This window comes from Schistocerca americana, chromosome 4 (genome assembly GCF_021461395.2).
Source record: "Schistocerca americana isolate TAMUIC-IGC-003095 chromosome 4, iqSchAmer2.1, whole genome shotgun sequence".
Classification (NCBI taxonomy): domain Eukaryota; kingdom Metazoa; phylum Arthropoda; class Insecta; order Orthoptera; family Acrididae; genus Schistocerca; species Schistocerca americana.
Genome location: NC_060122.1, coordinates 808,873,725 through 808,901,219, shown reverse-complemented (window position 1 = coordinate 808,901,219; position 27,495 = coordinate 808,873,725). Strand labels below are relative to the sequence as shown.

General features: G+C 44.3%; 1 protein-coding gene and 1 pseudogene across 1 annotated transcript in view; both read left to right on the top strand.

Annotated features, from left to right (window-relative positions):
• The window catches only part of LOC124613817 (beta-1,3-galactosyltransferase 4), a 718,801-nt gene that overhangs the window by 100,775 nt on the left and 590,531 nt on the right, over positions 1 to 27,495 (top strand). The window lies entirely within an intron of this gene.
• LOC124614585 lies at positions 23,398 to 23,515 on the top strand (annotated as a pseudogene).

The following is a 27,495-nucleotide window of genomic DNA, read 5'->3' as shown; positions in this document are numbered from 1 at the left end:
TGAAAAAGTATATTTTCTCATCGGTGGAACTGACAAAAATTGTGACAGAGTACCACCCAATTTGAATCCCTAATAGCTGCTACGCTAATAATGCTTAAAGCGTAGTTGAGTTCACAGCGAATAGTTCTGTCTTACGAGTTTGCCGCGCAGAATTTGTTTTGCCTGTGACGTCATATCTCCAGTGTCGGGTCATGCGCCTGATTCTTATGAATTAGCTTTGTGTAAAGTTATAAATTGTTGTACCTTGGAAACGCGTTTAGCTAGGACACTGATTCTGGTATGAAATCAGAATCAGTGTCCAAGCTAAACGCGTTTGTGAAGAGCTTTCTGAGCATTCTAGGGCCCAGAGTGAGTGCATGAAAACATTCGACGAAATGCAAGTGAAAATAGCTATTCAACTGAAAATTACAAAATAATGAAAGATGTCTCACATTATTCGTAAATATGCGCGGAATTATGAAAACTGCAAGTCAGAGGAAAACTAATGTCAGAAGTAATTCAAAAAGTCTAAAGAGTTCAGTGGCAAGCGAATGCGAGAGCTACAAAAGAAATGAAGGTAACGGTGTAACGCGTTTACGTAGCTGACCCATTAGGCGTACAGCGGGCAGCGACAATCGAAGCTCGTGATTATCTATTCTGTAACCATTATACTACTATGTGCAACCGTCTTAAAGAGATTGATAATTAAATTACACATTAGTAAGAAACACTTTAAGTTCTCATCCCGACGTTTACACAAAAAATCTACAGCGCAAATCCGAATTGTGCAAACAGAAAATTTATTTTTCTTGCTATTTGTTGTGACTTGGCAAGACAGCCAAGTCACTATGAGAGGAAGCCGAAAGGCACGCGCTTAAGCTCACGCAGACTGGCGTGAGGTCTGGAACATTACAAGGAAATGAGAACTTAGAAAAACGGACGCAGTTGCTGTAATACATAACTTTAATCCATAATTGTAGAACATCTCTCTTGACGGTACATGTTATAACCACAATATAAAATAATATCCAATGCTATGGCGCCTTGCTAGGTCGTAGCAAATGACGTAGCTGAAGGCTATGCTAACTTTCGTCTCGGCAAATGAAAGCGTAGTTGTCATTGATCCATCTCTGGCAAAGTCGGCTGTACAACTGGGGCGAGTGCTAGTAAGTCTCTCTATACCTGCCGTGTGGCGGCGCTCGGTCTGCAATCACTGACAGTGGCGACACGCGGGTCCGGCATATACTGATGGACCGCGGCCGATTTAAAGGCTGCCACCTAGCAAGTGTGGTGTCTGGCGGTGACACCACACTATTGTTTTGTTTCTCTTTATCGGGGAGTATGTACGTAAATTTCGCGAAGAGGCGAAATGAAAACCTTAAAAGTGTAGTCTAACTAAAAATCGACATTTGGTAAGTCGGCAGTACTGTCACTAATGACGTAAGGAATCCCGCAAGGAATGACCTACAACAGCATACAACTGACAAACTAAACGCGGCCACCAGTTCAAAATGGTTGCCCCGCTTGCGACATGTACGAAGGAAGAACCGCATTCTGTAACCCGTGTTCTGAGCACTAAAGGTACGAAACGTACTGAAATCCATCGATGAATAAAGGTCCAGTATGATAATTCATGCCAATCACTGCAGAAAGTGTATGAGTGGATTAGGAAGTTCGGAAATGGCGCGACTTCTGTGACAGACGCTCAGCGCCCGAGCCAGGCACACAGTGCTCTGACACCGTATTCTGCTGCAACAGTTCAAGCCATTGTGATGCAAAATCGTCGTATGACTGTGTATGAAATAGCGACAAACCTGTACATCAGTCATAGCTCAGCACATCACATCACTCATGACACGCTTTGTTGTTGTTGTGGTCTTCAGTCCTGAGACTGGTTTGATGCAGCTCTCCATGCTACTCTACCCTGTGCAAGCTTTTTCATCTCCCAGTACCTACTGCAACCTACATCCTTCTGAATCTGCTTAGTGTATTCATCTCTTGGTCTCCCTCTACGATTTTTACCCTCCACGCTGCCCTCCAATACTAAATTGATGATCCCTTGATGCCTCAGAACATGTCCTACCAACCGATCCCTTCTTCTGGTCAAGTTGTGCCACAAACTCCTCTTCTCCCCAATTCTATTCAATACCTCCTCATTAGTTATGTGATCTACCCATCTAATCTTCAGCATTCTTCTGTAGCACCACATTTCGAAAGCTTCTATTCTCTTCTTGTCTAAACTGTTTATCGTCCACGTTTCACTTCCATACATGGCTACACTCCATACAAATACTTTCAGAAATGACTTCCTGACACTTAAATCTATACTGGATGTTAACAAATTTCTCTTCTTCAGAAACGCTTTCCTTGCCATTGCCAGCCTACATTTTATATCCTCTCTACTTCGACCATCATCAGTTATTTTGCTCCCCAAATAGCAAAACTCCTTTACTACTTTAAGTGCCTCATTTCCTAATCTAATTTCCTCAGCATCACCCGACTTAATTAGACTACATTCCATTATCCTTGTTTTGCTTTTGTTGATGTTCATCTTATATCCTCCTTTCAAGACACTGTCCATTCCATTCAACTGCTCTTCCAAGTCCTTTGCTGTCTCTGACAGAATTACAATGTCATCGGCGAACCTCAAAGTTTTTATTTCTTCTCCATGAATTTTAATACCTACTCCGAATTTTTCTTTTGTTTCCTTTACTGCTTGCTCAATATACAGATTGAACAACATCGGGGAGAGGCTACACCCCTGTCTTACTCCCTTCCCAACCACTGCTTCCCTTTCATGTCACTCGACTCTTATAACTGCCATCTGGTTTCTGTACAAATTGTAAATAGCCTTTCGCTCCCTGTATTTTACCCCTGCCACCTTTAGAATTTGAAAGAGAATATTCCAGTCAACATTGTCAAAAGCTTTCTCTAAGTCTACAAATGCTAGAAACGTAGGTTTGCCTTTCCTTAATCTTTCTTCTAAGATAAGTCGTAAGGTCAGTATTGCCTCACGTGTTCCAGTGTTTCTGCGGAATCCAAACTGATCTTCCCCGAGGTTGGCTTCTACTAGTTTTTCCATTCGTCTGTAAAGAATTCGTGTTAGTATTTTGCAGCTGTGACTTATTAAACTGATAGTTCGGTAATTTTCACACTCTTAAGTTTCGCAAATTGTCTTTAAGCTCATTGCAGAGGTGAAAGAGAGACGCGTTGGCGTCTCTGAAGAATTTTTGCGGCGCTCTGAAGCAGAAGGTGGTGGCTTCTTCGTGAGAATCGTTATAAGAGGCAGAACCTGTGTTCCGGAACACCAACCCGAAAGCAAGAGAGCTAGCAAGGAATGGTGCCATTCTTCATCACCAAAACCCAAGAAGTTCCGAACGCAGTTCTCATTTTGCGGACTCTGTTTCGGGATGAACAAGGCGTTGTCTTGGAACACTACATCAATTCCAACATGTTAACACTGTGCCGTTTGGTGACACCACAGTGGTGTCGTGCGCGAAATAGCAATCAACGGCCGGCGACACCACAGTGGCTTTGCATTCTGTTGGTGTTTTATTGAGCTAACAAGTTTTTTGTTTTTATACGTTCTTGTGCCCTTTCATCATGGCAAACGAAAGAGACGATACGATTATTTACGATGAATGCGCGGGGCAAAACTTGGAGGTTGCCACTACATCGCGTACGTCTCATCATGATCCGGTTGACAGACTTTCAGGTCACGTAATGCAACACCAGCTAATACGCCTACATATTTCCGAAACCAGTAAACGAAAACGAAGAAACTACCATGTATGTTACAAAAACAAAGAAAGAAAAATAAACTTAATGTGCGAGTCTTGTGGAGTTGAGTTACATCTTGGAGACTGTTTTGCTACATATCATATGAAAGAGAAATATTAAGTACCAAAGACCAGGCAAATAAACAAATATAAGAAACAAACAAATTTTGTATTTATTTACGTATGTATATCTTCGAAATTTCATGAAACTAGGGGAACAGGGTTGAGAACCTATGAGAACTAACGATGAGATTAGTAAAACGTAACAATTTGTAATCTCCCGATAATGTCTAGAACGGCCGGCGACAAGCCACGTAATCCGAATTAACGCTGCCGACGACAAGCGAATAAATTTGTACGAGACGTGCGGACGGCAAAGTGTTAACAAATCAGCTTCGACTTCCAGTGTGATATGAACTTCTGTCTACAGCTGTCAGTTTGCAACTTGACAATGCTCGGTCTCTTACTGCCCGTGCAACAATGGCAACTGTCTATGACCTGCATTTTGATACTCTGGCACATTCGGAATAGTCACCATACCTCGCACTGACTGATTACAACATGTCTGACCTCTCAGAGAGGCGGCTGGAGGAAAGAAATTTCGTTCCGATGAAGAGGTGCAGCTGGCGGGGCACCAGTGGCTTCGCCCACGACCGAAAGATTTTTCTTTTTTTCCAAGGGAATGGATCTACTTCCTACGCGCAGGAGGAAGTGTGTTGAAAGACAGAGAGACTATGTCGAAAATGGTGCATTCGTGTTTCACTTTTGGTTAATAAAAATTTTTTTTAAAATATTTAATGTTTTCATTTGACTTCCCCCCCCCCCTCTCCCCCGTACCATTGTCGTATTAGAGATAGAGGTTAGCAGGATGAACGGCCTGTGGAAAATTTGGACAGTTTTTACTCACACGCAATTTTCTTTCTTCCAAAAACAGTGACCTATAAGAAGTCTCACGTCATCTGTCCTATCGTAACACCTGTTTCCTTCAAATATGTGACGAAGATGGGTTACACAGGTAACGCAAAAAACTGGCCCCTGGCCGAAACGCGTTCTCGTCGCGGTTGCTGGTCGATTCCGTCCCACTGTTCCGTCAGTTGCGTGTCGCCTGCCCATCTTCGCGTTTTCGTTGCTATCTCTTCACAACAGCCTGGCACCGAAGTCTTCGTCCACCCTGCGTACAAAGGGGGAAATTTTTTCGTGTGTGACACGTCTGATCGTCTACAAACACCTTTAAATTTTTGTTAGAGGAGGCAAACGTCTAAGCAAAAATGTCATTAAAACTCTGCCTCAGAGGGTTGCAGGAACCACTGGCTGTTTCAGTCGCCCAGTAAAGAGGATAAAAAGACGAGTGGGGAAACGTATCTGCAAGTATTTCCCAAGGCTTCGGTACTTCAGAAAGATGCTGATGAAGGAAAGAAAAATTTAGGTAATATTGCCCAACAGATTGTCAGGGGACTGACATACCATTTCCACGTGAGATGTTCTTTATCTTACATGGACACTATCGTAATATGTGACGTCCGCTATGCTACGAGGGTAAGTCAATTATTATCCACAAAGTAGTTATAAAATTTTATTGTAATCAAATATAAAACTTACAAGAACATCGTCTTTCGACATAGTCTCCTTGCGTTTCAACGCACTTGGTCCATCGTTGTACAAGCTTCCTGATCCCCTCATAAAAGAAGATTCTCGATTGAGCTGCGAGCCAAGATTGCACCGCTTCTTTCACTGCTTCATCCGAGGCAAATCGACGGGCCCTTAATGCCTGTTTGTGTGGACCAAACAAATGATACTCAGCAGGGGCAAGATCGGGACTAAATGGAGGATATTCAGTACTTCAAATTTGAGTTTCTGGAGCGTTTCTGCAGTGTGGGCAGCAGCATGCGGTCGGGCATTGTCGTGCAGCAACACAACACCTTTGGACGGCAATCCTCATCGTTTGCTTTGAATTGCAGGCTTTAGTCCGGCAGTAAGCATCTCACTGTAGCGTACACTTTTTGTTGCTGTGCCCCTTTCCTCATAATGTTGCAGTGCTGGACCTTGTGCGTCCCAAAATACAGTAAGCATCAATTTGCCTGCGAACGGTTAGATGTTGAACTACTTCTTGCACGGCGAATTTGGATGTTTCCATACCATACTCTGCCGTTTACTCTCCGGCTCGTAATGATGGATTCATGTTTAGTCACCAGCAATGATCCAGTGCAAGTAGTTGTCTCCGTCGTTAGCATAGCGATCCAAATGTTTTTTGCACACTTCCATGCGCGTTTGTTTATGCAACTGCGTGAGTTGTTTTGGGACCCATCTTGCACAAACTTTATGAAACCCAAGTCTGTTGTGGATAATTTGGTAGGCAGTACCGTGACTAATTTGCAAACGATGTGCCACTTCCTCAATAGTTAAACTTCTGTCTAAGAGAATCATTTCACGTGAACGCTCAATGGTTTCTTCATTTGTGGCGGTAAACGGTCGTCCGGCTCCTTCATCGTGCGTAACACTTGTGCGACCATTTCGGAATTTTTCAATCCATTCGTAGACACTCCGTTGTGGCAAAACACTGTTGCCGCACTGTACCGAAAGCCTTCGATGAATTTCGGCCCCTGAATACGCCTTCCGACAACGAAAAACGGATGACTGAACGTTGCTCTTCTTTGGTGCAAACAGACAGAGGAGCAGCCATGATTGACAGTATGGCAACGATAACGAAACTAACCTAGCAAGTTGAAAACTGCAAATATATAACAAGTAAACAAAGCATGTATCATCAACGTAAAACGACAGTACTACCAAAATAAACAAAAATATAACTAAATTGCGGATAATAATTGACTTACTCTCGACATGTTCACCCCTTTTTTGTTTTATGAGATTTCCTTCTGGCAGCACGTAGTCGATCATGTTTCGCTTTGAGTAATCCTTTATCTATGGGAGTATTTCTTTTTCGTTACTCTGCTGAATAGCTACTGACACAGGGCATATAAATTTTCGAGTTATTGATCGTACTGATATAACCGGCTAATACGATCGTTAGCACACTCGCTAACTGCAGCTGACGAGTTAGGCGAGATACACATTTGTTCAAAAGGCTCTGAGCACTATGGGGCTTAACGTCTGAGGTCATCAGTCCCCTAGAACTTAGAACTACTTAAACCTACCTAACCTAAGGACATCACACACATCCATACCCGAGGCAGGATTCGAACCTGCGACCGTAGCGGTCGCGCGGTTCCAGACTGAAGCGCCTAGAGCCGCTCGGCCACACCGGCCGGTTCAGATACACATTTGTGGACGCACAGGTTTCAGCGCGTAACCTGTCGTTTGGCGGTCGTTCCTGTAATACACGCAGAGCACAGGGTCGTGTCCTCGGCAACGGACTCGCCCGGGGCTGGCGCGATGCGACAGTTTCCGACTTAGCGCCAAGGGTGACGCTTTGAAGTTCGCCGGCAACCACAAGCGCGCAAGCAGCAGCCTTCGCGCCGCCGCCGATGAGAGGGACTTCCGCGTTGTGATAGCGGCGGCCAAAGGCAGGAACGAGCAGCTCATTTTCAGCGTTGGCGTACGACAGTCTTAGTATGGACTTACAGGGTTACATAAGTTCGTAATGGAGACCAGCCTGCGAGACTTAGCGTACAAATGGAGTCGCCTGTTCTCTTCGCGTAAGGACGGGTGTTTACTACAGTGATTGACAGTGTGGCACCCAGGACGGACATAGACTTGTGATCAGTAACGCACGCTTTGACAGGCCACTGCTTAGTTGTATGTGTCCTCAAGCACATCCAACCAGTTGCTGTACAACTCAAGTATTGCAGCGCAATAAGGTGTGTATTGGTGTATCACTAATTTGTTAGAACTGTCACATTTTCTCTGTCCACCTCGGAGCACCTAAGTCTAATACGACGTGTGAGAGCCGCTACCGAGACGACCTGCACACATCACACAGTGCTGTAAAATACACTTTCGCACTTGGCGATTCCGTAATCACAATAAGGTAACCGCACACTAACTACGTAAATCACACACGGCAACACCTATTCCGTATTTCGGTTGCCTCTACACATGATGGCAGGAAACGTTCTCAATGCATTCGCCAAGCCCAAACCCTTCCTGCGGATTGCCACCACAGGGTACAGTGTAACTCATCACTCCAAATCATTAGATTTCAGTCATCCAGTGTCCACTGGCGTCGCTCTTTACGCCATCAAACACTAACTACAGAGTGTGTGGCTCATGAGGAGTTCCTCGACCATTGTAACCACATATTCAACTCCCAACGCGTCATTGTTGATGGACTGCTGGTAGCTTTTTGGAACTCACCCATGATTCCTTCTGCTTATTTCATGCGGTTTTTTACAACCACCCTCGTCAAAACTCGACGGTCCCGGTTCGTCAGTACATGAGATCTGGCTGGTCTTGATTTAGCTGTGGTTGTTCCTTTGCCAATCCGGTTCACAACCACATCACCAGCAGTCGACTTGGGTATTTTTAGAAGGATTCAAATGTCGCAGGTTATCTCCATCATGTTTTTGTTACTCCGGTAAAATGAAATGTCCTGTGACGAGGGCCTCCATCGTGTAGACCGGTCGCCTGGTCCAAGTCTTTTTAGTTGACGCCCCTTCGACGACATGCGTTTCGATGAGAATGATATGATGATGAAGACAACCCAACACCCAGTCCCCGAATGGAGGAAACCTCCCACCCAACCGGGAATCGAACCCGGGCGCCTTGCATGGCATTCTGCCACACAGATCAGGCACCTGTTGAGGCGGACTGTTACTCAGGTGATACCCAGTGACTAGTCCACGTTCGAAGTCACTAAAGTCTGCTGATGACCCATTCTGCTGTTACCGCTTTTCTGCCGACGACACTACTCCCTGCTTCCTTTTATACTGGCGGGACTCCCTCGCGTGACATCTAATGGTCAACTCCGATTTACATAGGGGTGTCCTCCGCATGCTTTTTGATCATATATATATATATATATATATATATATATATATATATATATATTGCGGTGGCTCGATAATCCTTACCTCTTTACCCCTCCAGAAACCACCCCTTCCTCTCCAGCCCTACGGACCAGTCAGGGACAATTCGGTTCTAGGATCCCTGGTATCGAGGAAAGGCCTGAACCTCAGCAAGAAACACCCCGTCTTCACGGCCTCTGACTGGGAACACATTTTTGTGGTCTCAGCCGGGGCGGCTGGGCGGTGAAGTCCCGCTCGGGTCGGTGCGAACCTCCCGCCCACCCGAACGTTCGGGTTCCGACCTCCTCTCCTAGGAAATGTGTGCATTCCTCCATCAGTCCCCTATCCTGAACCTAGATGGATACCGTCTGTCCAGACAGTCTTATCCGTGAGCTTACCATCATCTCTTTTCATTTAGGACCTGCACACACAACACATCAGTGCTTATTCTGCACCCACACGTGCTCTAGGACGGCTCGTTAGTAAGTGGCAGTGGCAGGGGCAGTGGCAGTTTGAAATGGGGGGAGTGGCGTGATAGTTCGTAACTTAGGTGTGTTGGTTCGTTCGACACTTAATGTGGGAGCAGAAGAACATGAGTAATAGGAAGGTAACTACAACTATGAGAAAGGTCAGTAGTCTCGTTAAACAGATTTGTAAAGTACCACAGTTGTTACAATGACCACTGAAGATGATTAAAATAATGCAAAACGCTTCTGGTCCGAATAAAACTTTATGCTGTCGAAAAGGATGGAATAATTCCCATACTATTTGTAAGACTGCGACCGTGGAAGGGAGACCTCAAAAACAAGAAGGCAGCATTCCGAGTTGCAGCCCATCATTTGCGTTTATATGTAGGTGCACACTGCTTGGATTCGGCAGCGAGATTTACGCTGCGCCAAACTTGATAAACACTGGGCTATACAGGCGCCAGTAGAGCCCGCTCGCTGCCCGCAAGGAAGGCAGCTGCCCGCAACGAAGGCATTGCTCGTGGAGGGGGAAAGAGGCTTCTTCTCCGAATGCTTCCAGTCGGCCGGCCGTTCCGGATATTGCACTGGAACGTCTGCTTCCGGCTCCAGCGCAGTGGAACTCCGTGTCTTCTCAGGAACTGCAGGTGCGTGTCGTGCATTGTGAAATCAGAGAGAAAATACAGCGACATTCATCGTTCACTCTCCAGCGAAGTGCAGGGTGAAAGATTCTCCGCGGTATCCCTTCTTCCAGAAATGCTAGTCCAGGACTGTTTGTAGCTGAGCTTTTTTCAAAGTTGGAATGCTGGTGAAAGATAATGGCAACTTGTAAAGAAAAAGAAAAAAATGGTAATTCAGTACAATTATTATATAGATACGATAAATCACTTTAACGGAGGCCAAATGAACTATTAAAGTCAATATTAATTCCAGTAAACCTGAAAATGTAAAAATTATTGTAGGGGCCTACATAGACATCTCGCATTTGCTAGATATACGTAATTTTGTTTTGAAGCTGACAGCCAATGAGAAAGTAGGTGCAGTTTTCAAGCAGTAATGGCAGACAGCATCAACTGGTAATATACAGGGTGATTCAAAAAGAATACCACAACTTTAAAAATGTGTATTTAATGAAAGAAACATAATATAACCCTTTGTTATAGATCATTACAAAGAGTATTTAAAAAGATTTTTTTTCACTCAAAAATAAGTTCAGAGATGTTCAGTATGGCCCCCTCCAGACACATGAGCAATATCAACCCGATACTCCAACTCGTTCCACACTCTCTGTAGCATATCAGGCGTAACAGTTTGGATAGCTGCTGTTATTTCTCGTTTCAAATCATCAATGGTGGCTGGGAGAGGTGGCCGAAACACCATATCCTTAACATACCCCCATAAGAAAAAATCGCAGGGGGGTAAGATCAGGGCTTCTTGGAGGCCGATCCATCGCCTCGGGTAGTTGACGTTCAGGTTTCATAACTAACCTTTTTCGTAGGACTCTCCATACAGTTGATTGTGGAATTTGCAGCTCTCTGCTAGCTCTGCGAGTCGATTTTCCTGGACTGCGAACAAATGCTTGCTGGATGCGTGCTACATTTTCATCACTCGTTCTCGGCCGTCCAGAACTTTTCCCTTTGCACAAACACCCATTCTCTGTAAACTGTTTATACCAACATACCAACATTTAGTACACCACCTATCAGGAGGTTTAACACCATACTTCGTTCGAAATGCACGCTGAACAACTGTCGTCGACTCACTTCTGCCGTACTCAATAACACAAAGAGCTTTCTGTTGAGCGGTCGCCATCTTAGCATCAACTGACGCTGACGCCTAGTCAACAGCGCCTCAAGCGAACAAATGTACAACTGAATGAAACTTTATAGCTCCCTTAATTCGCCGACAGATAGTGCTTAGCTCTGCCTTTTGTCGTTGCAGAGTTTTAAATTCCTAAAGTTGTGGTATTCTTTTTGAATCACCCTGTACGTAATTTTATGGTAGCTAATTTTACTGCACAAAAAAATAAAATATGTACTCCCTCCAAAAGAAGTTACACACAAACATTAAAATAAAATTATAATGAGCAGCAAAATGTCTGAGAAAAATTTTGAAAGAAAATTATTAATTTAACTTTAATTTGGCGGGTTTTCAACACTGTCAACAAGACGAAATAATGGAAAGAATATTGATTGGAAATTGAGATGTTGTGACAGTATTTTTAAAATAGTTAATTTAAATGCAATTGTCTTTAATTTTGAAATGAAAGAGAGCGTAATAATTTTCTTTTAATGTCTTAACGGTTGCTGCTGGCAGTGCGATGACGTCAGCGGTGGTTCGCGCGGACGATGTGTGAAGTGAATCCTGGTTCGTGGCGTGAAGATAATGATGGATCCTCCTGTTTCATTAATATTCCAGTTACGACGGTGGTCCACGTCTCCGTTGTAGTCGAATCAGCTGGCAGCACAGGCGCGCTAGTAATAGTTCCAGTATGCGCGTTGTCGTTACGCGCGCGACGTTTTATTATTAAAAGTTTATTAATTACGCGGTGCGGGTAGGTTGGAATTATGCATTGTCTTTAGTATTTACGATATATATCCGGTTAATGCCAATACTTCGCACAGTTCTTTCACTGTGTTGCCACAGGAAAACAGTCACATGTGTTTATCACTATAACAGTCCGTTAAACATCAGTTCAATTTACGTTGTCGTCTTTGAGACAATTTGGATAATATAATAAATGTTTCTTGATCAAATCACAGCACTGTTCTTTTACTTAACATTTTGGTTTGTTCCACTTTCACGCAATTCTAACAGTTAGTGTCTCCACACGACAATGGTGTCTGATTCATGGCTAATTGTCACAAGTTCACACAGTTTGTAAAATCGTCACCGCAAACACTCGATATACTTTTCAGGTTCTACTGTTCACTTAATAATGCACGATCTCCTATTAACACAGCGGACGCACTGTAATTAATTGTTCCTCCGCGTATCACCGTCTTCCACCCCGAACTTTGCAACGTTTCTCCACCCGCGAACCGACCACGATACCACAACAGCTCACTCTCTCTATCGATAGTCGTTCGCTCTCTCTCTGACACAATACTTCTCCGAGCCTAACCAAAGATTTACAAAGCATATAGAACCAGAACATTCATATTCGTACAATATAAAATATAAAACAGTAGCGAAATGAATGAAGAAATAATGTGACGTATTAGCAAATAAAGAATAGTTGAAATAAATGATACATACTTACTATGAAAAGGTAATGCACAAAAGAAAAATAATATAATCGACTTTCGGGGAAATCAATGTCTTTACAAACTGTGAGCGCCGATCGTGAATCGTTCAAGACTGTATCAGGGGTACTTCGTCCTGATGTAACGAGGTTCAGCGTAATAGTTTTTCTTTCTTTTTTTCCGTTTTTAGGGTTCCCTAACCCAGTCGTAAAATCTCTTTGTTGTCCGTCTGTCTGTGTATCCGACTGTCAAAAGAGCTTTTCCTCGGGAATGGGCGGATCTATCAAGTTGAAATTTATGCCACACACTAAGGTCTACAGTTCATTACGGAGGTAAAAAATTGAAGCTTCTAACTCAACGTAATCAGAAGATACGGCCATTTATGTCACGTATTTTGATACTCGAAAACTCGATCATTGAAATCTATAGGGTACCTTTCGTTGACCTGGAATCATGAAGTTTGGCAAGAAGCAATCTTCTAAAAAAATAAATAAATAAAAGGCTGGCCGGTGTGGCCTTGCGGTTCTAAGCGCGTCAGTTTGGAACCGCGTGACCGCTACGGTCGGAGGTTCGAATCCTGCCTCGGGCATGGATGTGTGTGATGTCCTTAGGTTAGTTAGGTTTAAGTAGTTCTAAGTTCTAGGTGACTGATGACCTCAGTAGTTCAGTCCCATAGTGCTCAGAGCCATTTGAACCATTTTTTTTCTAAAATAAAAGTGAAGGGAAAAATATTAGAAAATTGTGAATTTGTAATTCTATCTCACAGACATATTTCTTACATCATTTGTTATCCTGCTTCAAACTTCAAATATTCTCGAAAGTCTTGGAATCCGTGCGAATGGTGTCGATGACAGTGACCTCGATTCCCGGAATGGATGGATCGTCTGTATAGATAAGTAACTTTGTACGCAACCCTCAGTGTGCGAGTCCTACTGAACTTATTTTCATCGTAATCGCTATAACTCCAAATACATGTATCGCACTGTGAGACCAGACGGTTAGTGCTTTCATTGAAAGATGCTTGCGGCTACCAACGAGACGATGATCGTATACGGGTGGGAAGCTCTTCGTCCGAATCAAGTCCACTGCGGGCCCACATGTTGCCAGTGTTGTTTCAGCTACACAGCCCAAGTTTCTCTGGGTAGGCCATACGAATCCTCCATACAATCCCAATCTCTCCCCATGCGATTTCCATATTGTTGGAGTCCTTAGGAAAGACAGTCGTGTCGTGGCCATCGATTCGCTTCAGACGAAGAGGTGCATACCTGGGTGCGATCGTGGTTCTGCAGGCAACAGTAAACATTTTTCGCTGAAGGCGTTGACCGATTTGCCTCACATTTGGATAAAATGTATTTTCAGTTGTGGCGACTGCTTCTGAAATAATAAACAATTTACTTACTTTTTTCACTATGTGTCGTTTTCATCACTGTCCCTTGTATAACCATCCTATTTGAGTATGTACAGGGCTATTACAAATGATTGAAGCGATTTCATAAATTCACTGTAGCTCCATTCACACTACACTACGGATACATAGAAAAACTCATAAAGTTTTGTTCGGCTGAAGCCGCACTTCAGGTTTCTGCCGCCAGAGCGCTCGAGAGCGCAGTGAGACAAAATGGCGACAGGAGCCGAGAAAGCGTATGTCGTGCTTGAAATGCACTCACATCAGTCAGTCATAACAGTGCAACGACACTTCAGGACGAAGTTCAACAAAGATCCACCAACTGCTAACTCCATTCGGCGATGGTATGCGCAGTTTAAAGCTTCTGGATGCCTCTGTAAGGGGAAATCAACGGGTCGGCCTGCAGTGAGCGAAGAAACGGTTGAACGCGTGCGGGCAAGTTTCACGCGTAGCCCGCGTATGTCGACGAATAAAGCAAGCAGGGAGCTAAACGTACCACAGCCGACGGTTTGGAAAATCTTACGGAAAAGGCTAAAGCAGAAGCCTTACCGTTTACAATTGCTACAAGCCCTGACTCCCGATGACAAAGTCAAACGCTTTGAATTTTCGGCGCGGTTGCAACAGCTCATGGAAGAGGATGCGTTCAGTGCGAAACTTGTTTTCAGTGATGAAGCAACATTTTTTCTTGATGGTGAAGTGAACAGACACAATGTGCGAATCTGGGCGGTAGAGAATCCTCACGCATTCGTGCAGCAAATTCGCTATTCACCAAAAGTGAACCTATTTTGTGCAATCTCACGGTTTAAAGTTTACGGCCCCTTTTTCTTCTGCGAGAAAAACGTTACAGGACACGTGTATTTGGTCTTGCTGGAAAATTGGCTCATGCCACAACTGGTGACCGACAGCGCCGACTTCACCTTTCAACAGGATGGTGCTCCACCGCACTTCCATCATGATGTTCGGCATTTCTTAAACAGGAGATTGGAAAACCGATGGATCGGTCGTGGTGGAGATCATGATCAGCAATTCATGTCATGGCCTCCACGCTCTCCCGACTTAACCCCATGCGATTCCTTTCTGTGGGGTTATGTGAAAGATTCAGTGTTTAAACCTCCTCTACCAAGAAACGTGCCAGAACTGCGAGCTCGCATCAACGATGCTTTCGAACTCATTGATGGGGACATGCTGCGCCGAGTGTGGGAGGAACTCGATTATCGGCTTGATGTCTGCCGAATCACTAAAGGGGCACATATCGAACATTTGTGAATGCCTAAAAAAACTTTTTGAGTTTTTGTATGTGTGTGCAAAGCATTGTGAAAATATCTCTAATAATAAAGTTATTGTAGAGCTGTGAAATCGCTTCAATCATTTGTAATAACCCTGTATTAACTTCGCATGCACGGAAACATCTCCCGGAAAGACTATCCTCCGCCGGCCGAAGTGGCCGTGCGGTTAAAGGCGCTGCAGTCTGGAACCGCGGGACCGCTACGGTCGCAGGTTCGAATCCTGCCTCGGGCATGGATGTTTGTGGTGTCCTTGGGTTGGTTAGGTTTGACTAGTTCTAAGTTCTAGGGGACTGATGACCTCAGCAGTTGAGTCCCATAGTGCTCAGAGCCATTAACAAAGACTATCCTCCCTCTCCCGCTCCCCAGCTACCACTACCCAATCGACCCCTCCCCCCCCCCCACCACTTACCGCAATATGTCAGTCCAATCAGAATTATTTAGAACTGAACGACCAATAACACTACGACTGGGTGACCGACAAGATCTTCAGCTTTCTTCCCGAATGCAATATTCTCAATCGCGAACGCGTCCATTGTATGTTTCCCAACCAGTAGTAAGGATGGATCTGTGGTGTAACTCCCTGTTTTTTGATCTCTTTTAGACAGACGGCTCCAAAGATAATGAAAGAGTCGGCTGTGCGTATGCACACAACCCGAATCGGTTCTCTTTCAAAAGAATGCATTGTCTGTGCAGCAGAGTTAACAGCGATATATAGATAACTACAAAACATGATGAATTTCCCACGACAGAATTTAACAATATGCGGCGACTGCTCGAGAGCATGGCGAACAATAGTCAATTGTTACGAAAAACATCAGTTGGTATCTGCTATACATGATCAGCGGTATTCTCTCCGTGGTACAGGGACATCCCCCGTGTTTCTCTGGACGAGCAGGCTGACAGAATACCCAAAACAACAATGGAGATCGAAGCACTTGAACTAGATATTCCAAGTACTCTGACTTGAGGATACTTACTCCACGCCACATCTTACAGAAGTGGGAAGACACGAATACTACAAAATCCAATAAACTACGGACCAAGGTGTGGATTTCGATTTTTGCTGAAAATTTTACTTCGCTGTTTCGGATGTTAAAATTACTAACACTTCTCTGTGTGCAGCGTCCTCGAAGAAAATCTGTGTCAGGCCTTATTCGCCATGGTTTTCAGTGTGTGAGGGCTCTGTCTGGGACTTCACGGTTACCCTATCGGTCAGAGCGTCCTGTAGCCTCCGCCGTCCCCTCCTCAAGACCACAGTCCCCTGGTTTCAAATCAGTCATAATCTGCAAGATATGTGGATTTTATCCTTTTCCTGCACTGTTAAACACAGTGCTTAGCATGTCACCAAGTATTTCCTTTTGTTTACCGCAATTTATTTTTTAAGTACTCTGGACCCATATATAGCTTACAGTGTGTAAAATTGTAATTTGTGGTGATTGTCTGTGGTGTTAAAGAAGTTTCCATTTAACCATTTGACTGTATTATTTTTACTGTTTGAAGAAAATTTTGTATCTGGCTATAAAACATCTGATGTTAGAATCTGTGTATGAGATCGTCTAGTTAAAAGCGCAATATTTTTCCAAAACTCTTTCCAACTTGCCATATGGCCACTGCGTGAGTCGCTCTAATAAAGTTAAAAAAGCCACACTAATTAAAACACAAATAATCAACAAAAGAAAACTCGAAAACCAACATAAATAATTCATAAAGTATCAATACTATTTGTAGGCCGGCCAGGGTGGGGTTCTAGGCGCTACAGTCTGGATCCGCGCGACCGCTACGGTCGCAGGTTCGAATCCTGCTTCGAGCATGGATGTGTGTGATGTCCTTAGGTTAGTTAGGTTCAAGTAGTTCTAAGTTCTAGGGGACTGATGACCTCAGAAGTTAAGTCCCATAGTGCTCAGAGCCATTTGAACTATTCGTAGAAAAAATCTACATAAATGAATTCTGCTACACTTCCTACGAAAGAATGTGTATTCAACCAGATGTAAAGAAAACACTGTTATAAGTCTACTTAGGGTTTAGTACGATTTTCTACCTCATCATTATCCATCATGGTCGGCGAGAGGTTCAGTTCTAATATTCAACCATTCTTTCGTAGAGGAGATTGCGGAAGACAGCACTTTAATCCACACCGTTGTTTTCCCCTGCGAGAAAACGACAAGTATCAGCATTTGCAGTGAAACGGCGAACAGCGTCGATCGCCGATAACTGTTGAACTTGTATCGAACGTGTGACCTTTCCGATAGCAAATTGCGAATTCAGCCGCGCGATGCCATCGAGGTCCCCAGAGCGTCATTGGCATTCCAGCAATTCCTGCACACACCCAGTCGTGACGAGGAAAGCTCGCAGGGCACATGAAACGCTTTGCTGCCCACGCCGCTCCGCGTCCTGCCCCCCCCCTCTCCCCTCCCCTACTCCTTTCCCCCTACCTATCACTCTTTCCCTGTCCCGTTAACCGGTGACCTACACCAACGGCCGTTGCAGCCGGCTCGATGACGCCATCGACTTGCCGCAGCCCCACGAGGTAACTGCGGTCTCACCGGTGGGACTGGTATCATATTTTTCCGAATTTAGTTAATTAATGTGGTCACGCCGCGAGATGCCCTCTGGGGCATTGTAAAGGTTCCCTTCCCCACGATGGACGCAAAAGCTGATGTGGAGGCGGTACAGTTTTGTGACGTCATGTCCCGTTATAGTATTTTATCCATCTTCAGCAACTGTAGTCGCATATAATGAAATAATAAGCAGTCAGATCATAAAAAAATTTAATTTCAGGCATTAAATGCCCTTCTTCAGAAGGTTATGCCAATCACATTATTTCCGAGTGTCAATACTCAAGTGCATACGGCAAAACGCCATGGCCATAATTCAGTGTCTGCATAAAACAACTTTTGCGCAGGCACAGTAGTTCACAGTTCATGCTGTTCAAAGGATCTGCATAAAACTACATGACCATGCCATCTTGCCGTATGCCCTTAATTACTGACACTCGCAAATAATGCGATAGGCATAATATTCTGAAGAAGAGAACTAAGTGCCCGAAACCTTTTATGCAACTGGTTGCTTACTATTTCGTTATGTAAGTCCGCCCCGGTAGCTGAGTGGTCAGCGTGACAGACTCTCAATCCTAAGGGCCCGGGTTCGATTCCCGGCTGGGTTGGAAATTTTCTCCGCTCAGGGACTGGGTGTTGTGTTGTCCTAATCATCATCATTTCATCCCCATCGACACGCAAGTCGCCGAAGTGGCTTCAAATCGAAAGACCTGCACCAGGCGAACGGTCTACCCGACGGGAGGCCCTGGCCACACGACATTTCCATTTCGTTATGTAGTTTCTGTTACGTCACGTCGAGGAAGCACTGATACGCGTGAAACACGAAGCAAGTTATGCTTCCTTCTATAGAAATATCAAATATATTTCATGTCTCGCATTGTGTTCTCGGCGCTTTTGTACCTACAGAATCACGCTTTTCCTCATAATCAATACTTGTAACTTTCGAACACAATGATGAAGACTTCTTGGTCGTGGGTATAGCTGAGCATCAATCACTTCAGTAAGCAATGGGCTCCAAAAATAAGGAAATCCATTGGATAGTTCATGGTGCAAACAAACCGCCTGCGTCTCCTTTGGTTGCCTGGGATTTCTTCTGATCAACCTCTCAATACTTCCATAACTTCTATTATGCTTTCAATGTGCTCAGCAAGCACATGGACGATTCATGCTTTGTCACAGAATTGCTTAGCATTCATTGTACATCACGTGCATTTTCAACTTCCCGTGTCGTAATGAATAGTCCATTAAATTTCGGGCATGCAGCCGCGCAAATGAAATTTCCGCCACTGATATTTCGGCCGCGTATCGACCGGGCCTCCTCAGAGTGAGTCACTTTTCATTACGCTGCGAGAAGTTGAAAATGAGCATCAAGTGCCTCTTCGGGGAGGAGATGGTTTCATGGGTCCATAGTTTGGACAAATTACGACACCAGAGAGCAAGATTACTGAGCTTCTTGAGTTTCTTACTGAAGTGCCGGGACCATCGTGCTTTGTTAAGAACGCTGCAGTGAATAGAATTTTACATAGGGCTGGTTTTGCTATTGTCAGAGAAAGAATTCGTTTTAATCGTCAGAAGTTGAACATTGTTTCTGGACACCTGTATCATCTGCATTTGAAGATAGCAGCTGTTTCATCTCCTGACTCATGGGACTGGATTGATGGCACGACATGGGCTAAGTCTGACTGGATTCGCGAAGTGGCCACAAAAAGACAGATTACCAAGTACAGCCGATTGAGGGGTTCAAATGGCTCTGAGCACTATGGGACTCAACTGCTGAGGTCATTAGTCCCCTAGAACTTAGAACTAGGTAAACCTAACTAACCTAAGGACATCACAAACATCCATGCCCGAGGCAGGATTCGAACCTGCGACCGTAGCGGTCTTGCGGTTCCAGACTGCAGCGCCTTTAACCGCACGGCCACTTCGGCCGGCTGGACAGCCGATTGGACCAGCCTTCTCAGGTGGACTCTGTTATTCGACAGCCTGTCATATATTTGACGGGTAAGAATCTGGACGAAGCTACGTTGTCTGTCTTAAGTAAAGGGCTACATTTTGCCCCTACGCCAAAGACTGCCGATATCATCTTTCATCAGTGCTATTGAAGAAGCTGCCCGACCACTGTCAGAGGATTCTGCTGAAGAAATCAGACGAGAAACCCGTCGAGAAATTACGAAGTATCGTCCACAAAGAAGTAACGTTTCCAAGGAAGAAAGACGTGCGATACGAAAGTTGCGTGAGGATACTGACACAGTCGTCCGTCTACTTAGTTCTGGTGCATACCGGGAGATTAACAAAGATCCTACTAACAAGGTGACAATAAGGACTGCTGCCTTGCTGAACGCTTCATCATTGCCAAGGGAAGTCATAATAAGTTTAAAAGTGCGAGGTGCAGTACCGACATGTTATGGTCTTCCTAAAGTTCACAAGGTGGGTAAGGATGAGCGTCTAGAGGACTTGTCTATGAGACCTATAACGAGCACTATTGGTTCACCAACGTATTTTTGCCAAATATTTAGCTTCCTTATTAAAACCATTGGTAGGAAAATGTAGTACCACATTCTTAATTCTATGGATTTTATTCAGAGACTTAGCAATGTCAGGCTAAATAGTACGGATGCGCTTGTTAGTTTCGACGTGGTATCACTATACACCACCGTACCTTTAAAGGACTTTTTATCTCTTATCGCCCTACATTTTGATAAGAAAATTACGGCCTTATTTGAGCATGTGCTTTTATCATCTTATTTTCAGTTTAATGGTGAATTTTTTGTTTCAACATTAGCTGCATGCACTCTAACAAGACTGAGCGATTGTTACATGGCACAAACTCTGCCTTTGAGTTTATATCCAGAATACGTCTCTGAACACCATTAATGTGTCCATCTATGGTCACAACATTATCATGTCCTTGTCCACAAGAGTGCTCCAGTTTTACACAATCTCCTTGCAATTTTTCGGAAATTTGTTCTGTAATTTCATTAGTTGGTTTACCATATAATAGAATGAAGTTACTGGATTCCTCAGCTGCGACTTGTGAACCTTTAATATGTACACAAGGATTACTTGAGACATTTGGTCGGTGTATGGTGTATTTGGTGTACTATCATACATGATGGAGAAATACTTAAGACTCAGAGAATTTCTTAACTGTCTATGTTCTGACATGATGACCAAGTTCTCTGATGAAGTCATTTTGCCTTCGTAGAGAAAGATAAGACACAACACAGGCGACAGTGTGCTGAAGTTACTGAAAATGATGATTCGCAACTGTATAATATTTGACAAGTAGTTTGAAAGTTTCAGGGAAATTTCCACAGTTATCACTTCAGCATAGATCTTCTGAGTGACTACGCAAGGCTAAGGACTGTCTGGCTAAATACAATACACAGTCAAGAATTCTTATTAATACAGCTTTCCATTTCTCAAATGACTTACATCGTCCTAACTGAACAGTATGATCAGTTGTTCCACATTATTTGCTGTAGTCGCATTTCAAGCCATTTCCTGTTTTCATATGCTTCACTTCGACAACTTTTTTCGTGATCTAATACTCTGACGTTAAAACATTTTAAATGCTTTACAACCATTTTGCTGTACAAAATACTTTCTCCCTGTACTTAAAAATAAAAGAATTTAAGGAAAGCAATATATAGCACATTTCGCAAGAGAATGCGACAATCATGTCCTGAAAATACTATCGCCATTTTGTAACTTCCTACAAAACCAATCCTCAGACAAAGTCTGGCAATATTTTCGTTGGAAAAAATGCATCTTTATTGTGCAGTTCACACGTCCATCTCTTAACAAAGTCATTTTTCGAAGTCCCGCTTACATTTTCTGGCCAACAACTAGTATCAGCGAAAACTTTCAAATCATCCTGGTCGGAGAGAGTGATTTTCTGCACAGGCGTTAGAGCATTTTCAGGCAAAGTTGTTCAGCTGTAGACAGTGAACAGCTTACGTACTCTGAATTGCATGAATATGGAAATTCTTGTGTACCTACAGAGCTGGTGCTATCAGAAGTTTTCGCAGTAAATCACTCAAGACCTGTAGCTATCTTTGCAAGCTGTTCCTCTTCTGCTTATCGTCTTTCCATGCAATGGGCACCTGATTCCTTTCTTGAGGATATTCTTCTATAGCCTGTCTTAATCCACTGCTGTATATAAGCCTCTTTCCTAGGTTTCCATTGTCTTCGATTTTGATCGACCTGGTACCATCGTGTCTCAGCCACTAGCTTCACGTCATCAGGCCATCTCTTTTGGAGCCTTACGGCAAGTCGAAAGAGGGAGAGGCAGGGAGCAAGAGAGTGGTATTTACGTAGGTGATAAACCTCTCCCCTCGAAAACTTCTCTTCTTCATACCTCCTCCGGTTACCACAGATGGCGTGTCACTGATCTCACTTGTAGCAAGATTGCAGCACTCGCGAGGTGCCTATTTGCTTCCACCGCCCTGAGCGGAGTGCATAAGCTCTAATAAATGGTTCAAAATTGTTCAAATTGCTCTAAGCACCATGAGACTTAACATCTGAGGTCATCAGTCCCCTAGGCTTAGAACCACTTAAACCTAACTAACCTAAGGACATCACACACATCCATGCTCGAGGCAGGATTCGAACCTGCGACGGTAGCAGCGCGGTTCCAGACTGAAGCGCCTAATAATGGTCACCAACCTGCAGTCTTCTACAGTTGTTGTCCCGTACGCAGAAAACAACACGTAGGTCGTGAATCCGTTATCTTGACGCTCTAAGAAACTCCGAGCGAGGAACTGATATTATGTGAATAATTTCCAGTTAGTTTGTTTATATGGGATGCCACTTGCTTTTTATTAGCAGAACTCGGAAACTGCACAATTACATTACACTCTAGTAACAAATAATTTCCAGTCTTCAACAAAATAATGAACTGCGTGTTTCGTAATTACTGTTCTCAATTACAAGTTTAAATGACCATACATTGCTCATAAAATCTTAACACGATGCCGACCGCGGCAGGCAACATGTCGGTTTCCCAAGACTGTCAGTCCAGCTCTCACATTTACAAACTAGACATTGCAAATTAAGTCTTAAGCTGACAACATGTCTGTCCTCCGGCACTACCGAACCAGCTCTGATGTTACAGCCGAACCACTTCGCCCCCATCCAAGTTAGGCGCGATCCAAAGATCACCGAAGTGCTTCGTCTGCCTTTTCATTTAGCAGTTGCTTACTATTTTGCTGGTTATCAATACTTGTGATACAACGAAATCATAGCACGCTACTGAGAGATGCTTTAATGTGAAATACAAGTAAACGCCCTGTGTAGTTTATCTAATATTAATAGCAGAAGATAATCATTTTGGCGCGCAACCTCCGAAAGCGGCAGCCAATAGTGGAGAAGGACCACGACACCCGTACCGAACAAATCATCTGTCATCGGTACCTCACATCACATTACGTCATCTTTTCACTTCTGCCTTCTCAGCTGCTCTAAAAAGAGCTCCTAGATGCTGAATATGGTGGCTGTAAAGCCAGAAAAATTACATGGTGCCAAATGCTGTTCAGATAGCTGCTGTAGATGCAGTATGATACGCCAGCGCCATAAGCCGAACACGATGATCTTCCCTCTCGGTAGTGCCACGTGGCCGTCCGGAACCCAGTCTTCTTGCGACCGTACATTCTCGTGACCACCGCTGCCAGCAGTCATGTTCAGTAGCTACTTTGCTGCCAAGTCTTTCTGCAGTGTCAGGCAACGGTCTTGCCGCAGTGGATACACCGGTTCGCGTCAGATCACCGAAGTTAAGCGCTGTCGGGCGTGGCCGGCACTTGGATGGGTGACCATCCGGACCGCCATGAGTTGTTGCCATTTTTCGGGGTGCACTCAGCCTCGTGGTGCCAACTGAGGAGCTACTCGACCGAATAGTAGCGGCTCCGGTCAAAGAAAACCATCATAGCGACTGGGAGAGCGGTGTGCTGACCACATGCCCCTCCTATCCGCATCCTCAGCTGAGGATGACAGGGCGGTCGGATGGTCCCGATGGGCTACTTGTGGCCTGAAGACCGAGTGCTTTCTGAAGTGTCACCGAAGGAACACCCAGTTTTTCGCAGCCCTATTATACGACTTACTTCAAACTCAGTTAGGTGATGAAAATGGCGTCTTTGTCGCCTTAAAGTCGGTCTTCACTAACATCAACTCACCACGTCCTGTCTCAAAGGTGACTGACACTCATCACCTTTACAGAGTGTATTTAAAACAAACTAGAGCTACCCTCACGCGGTGACACGAAATCTGAATAATCATCATCTTCCAGATGACGCTTACCAACTTCCATCTATGTCACGCAACTCCTCCTTGGTGTTACGATATTTTTCCGTCAATGTTCGAGGTTTGGAACTTTAATAGTGGCAACTATTTATTTACAGCTCGTACAAAATAGATACGTGTTTCAAAGTTCTACTGACCTTCAAAGTAGTCACCAGCGTTGTGTATAACCCGTTGCCAGCGATGTGGAAGTCGTAGGGTACTCTTAGCAGTGGCAGGTGTGTTGACAATTTGAGCGGCGCGGTCTGTTGCCCGATGAATTCGTAGCAGTTCTGAAGCGAAATTCCGTGAAGTGTTTCCTTCAGTTTAGAACTCGAGTTGAACTCACAAGGGCTTAAGTCAGGCGAGTACAGTAAGTGGTATAGCACTTAGCAACCCCATCAGTCAAACAAATCAGTAACAGTTTGCACTGTACGTGCTTGAGCATTGTCCTGCAAAATGATGGTCAGGTCCTGCAGAAAGTGTCATCACTTCTGTCTCTATGCCGTTCATTTTTGGAACACAACCTACGATCAGCTGCGAGCCAGGAATGCACCGCTTCTTTAACTGCTTAGTCCGAGGCGAATCGACAGCCTCCTAATGCCTGTTTGAGTGGACCAAACAAGTGATAGTCAGAAGAGGCAAGACCGAGACTATATGGAGGATGATCCAGGACTTCAGATTTGAGTTTCTGGAGCGTTTCGGCAGTGTGGGCAGCAGTATGCAGACGGGCATTGTCGTGCAACAACACAACAACTTTTGACAGCAAGCCTCGGCGTTTGCTTCGAACTGCAGGCTTTGGCCTGACAGTAAGCATCTCACTGTAGCGTACACGGTTTATTGCTGTGCCCCTTTCCTCATAATGTTGCAGTACTGGAACCTGTGCGTCCCAAAATACAGTAAGCATCAATTTGCCTGCGAACGGTTAGGTGTTGAACTTTTTCTTGCACGACGAATTTGGATGTTTCCATGCCATACTCAGCCGTTTACTCTCCGGCTCGTGATGATGGATTCATGTTTAGTCACCAGTAATGATCCTGTGCAAGTAGTTGTCTCCGTCGTTAGCATAGCGATCCAAATGTTTTTTGCACACGTCCATGCGCGTTTGTTTATGCAGCAGTGTGAGTTGTTTTGGGACCCACCTTGCACAAACTTTATGAAACCCAAGTCTGTTGTGGATAATTTGGTAGGCAGTACCGTGACTAATTTGCAAACGATGTCAATAGTTAATTGTCTGTCTAAGAGAATCATTCCACGTGAACCCTCAGTGGTTTCTTCATTTGTGTCGGTAAATGGTCGTCCGGCTCCTTCATCGTGCGTAACACTTGTACGACCATTTCGCAATGTTTCAATCCATTCGTAGACAATCCGTTGCTCTTCTTTGGTGGAAACAGACAGCGGAGCTGCCACGGTTAACAGCACGGCAGCGAATACGAAACTAACGTAGCAGCTTGAAAATTGCAAAGATACAACAATAAATAAACAAAGCATGCGTCATCAACGAAAATGACAGTACTACCAAAATAAACAAAAATATAACTAAATTGCGGATAATAATTGATTTACCCTCTTACAAGTAAGTCCATACCTGAAGAGCTTTCTACCGTACCAAACTTGACATTTCTTTTAGGAGTGGATAACATTTCCCTCACTTCTGTGCCATCTTAACCTAAGGTCACCTAACAAGGGGAAGCAGAGGAGCGATTATAAGTGCACTTCTTCTATCAGTAAACTGGTTGATATACACTAAAGTGCAAATATTTTATAGGTGTCTCAAGACCGTCTACTGAACAACATTACGTCAATATTTACTTGATTTGCAGGCTTATAACTGTAGCTTTTAGGAATGGTATGTTTTTAGGTTGGTCAGTACCTCCATGTGCATGGGGCAAGAGTAAGCCTTTTTTTTTTTAATATGGGACTTCACTGCTCAGGTCATTAGGCCCCTAGAACTTAGAACTACTTAAACCTAACTAACCTAAGGACATCACACGCATCCATGCCCGAGGCAGGATTCGAACCTGCGACCGTACCGGTCGCGCAGTTCCAGACTGTAGTGCCTAGAACCGCTCGGCCACCCCGGCCGGCATTAAGCCATTAATGCTTACTTTTCCCCGGGCAGCAAGTCAAGCGAGAACGCAAAACGGTGATTCTGTACTGACAGGCGTAGTCTACTTACTCTGTGCAGCTACGACCGTGCAGGAAACATCAAGTCGTAAAGTTTGTGACGTGTTTGGGAAAAAGACTTGTCGACAAAGAGAGAAAACAACACACTGAAGTATATGGATATTAAGGTACCACATATAAAAATGCGTGCACGTACACCCTGTATGTTGTAATCGTTTGTGTGTATGGGTCAACTGGGCGCCCTGGCGATGCTTGAGCTGAAAAACCGTGAAAAACCGTACATATGCCACAACCACACAGTCTGGATCAATGGTCGTTACTCTGGCGCATGGATCCAGTCCAAGTGTTCAGCCTATCTCTGCCGTTGCTATCACTGTACTGCTGAGCGGATGTTACTTCCATATGACGGGATGTTGAAGGAGGAAGCTACGTGACTGCACGAAAAATGTTGCTTTGGTGGTAACTGTTATCAAGAGCGATGGGGTGTACGCTTTGTGAACCATGTAGAATGCCCGTAAAAATTAAACTTACACACAGCCATACACACACACTTTTGACTAGTGTTTCTAAATGCTCCGTGTAAGCAGAATTGAAACTGCCTTATGAACTGACGTACTAAAAGTATTAAGCAGTTCTAAAATTAATTGAAGACAGGTTTATCTGCGTGCATTGTGGCTGGTACTACGCTAAAATACACTACTGGCCATTAAAATTATTACATCACGAAGATGACATGCTACAGACGCGAAATTTAACCCACAGGAAGAAGATGCTGTGATAAGCAAATAATTAGCTTTTCAGAGCATTCACACAAGGTTGGCGCCGGTGGCGACACCTACAACGTGCTGACATGAGGGAAGTTTCCAACCGATTTCTCTTACACAAACAGCAGTTGACCGGTGTTGCCTGGTGAAACGTTGTTGTGATGCCTCGTGTAAGGAGGATAAATGCGTTCCATCACGTTTCCGACTTCGATAAAGGTCGGATTGTAGCCTATCGCGATTGCGGTTTATCGTATCGCGACATTGCTGCTCGCGTTGATCGAGATCCAATGACTGTTAGCAGAATATGGAATCGGTGGGTTGAGGAGGGTAATACGGAACGCCGTGCTGGGTCCCAACGGAATCGTATCACTAGCAGTCGAGATGACAGGTATCTTATCCGCATGGTTGTAACGGATCGTGCAGCCACGTCTCGATCCCTGAGTCAACAGATTAGGGGACGTTTGCAAGACAACAACCATCTGCACGAACAGTTCGACGACGTTTGCAGCAGCAAGGACTATCATCTCGGTGACCATGGCTGCGGTTACCCTTAACGCTGCATCACAGACAGGAGCGCCTGCGATGGTGTACTCAACGACGAACCTGGGTGCATGAATGGAAAAACGTCATTTTTTCGGATGAATCCAGGTTCTG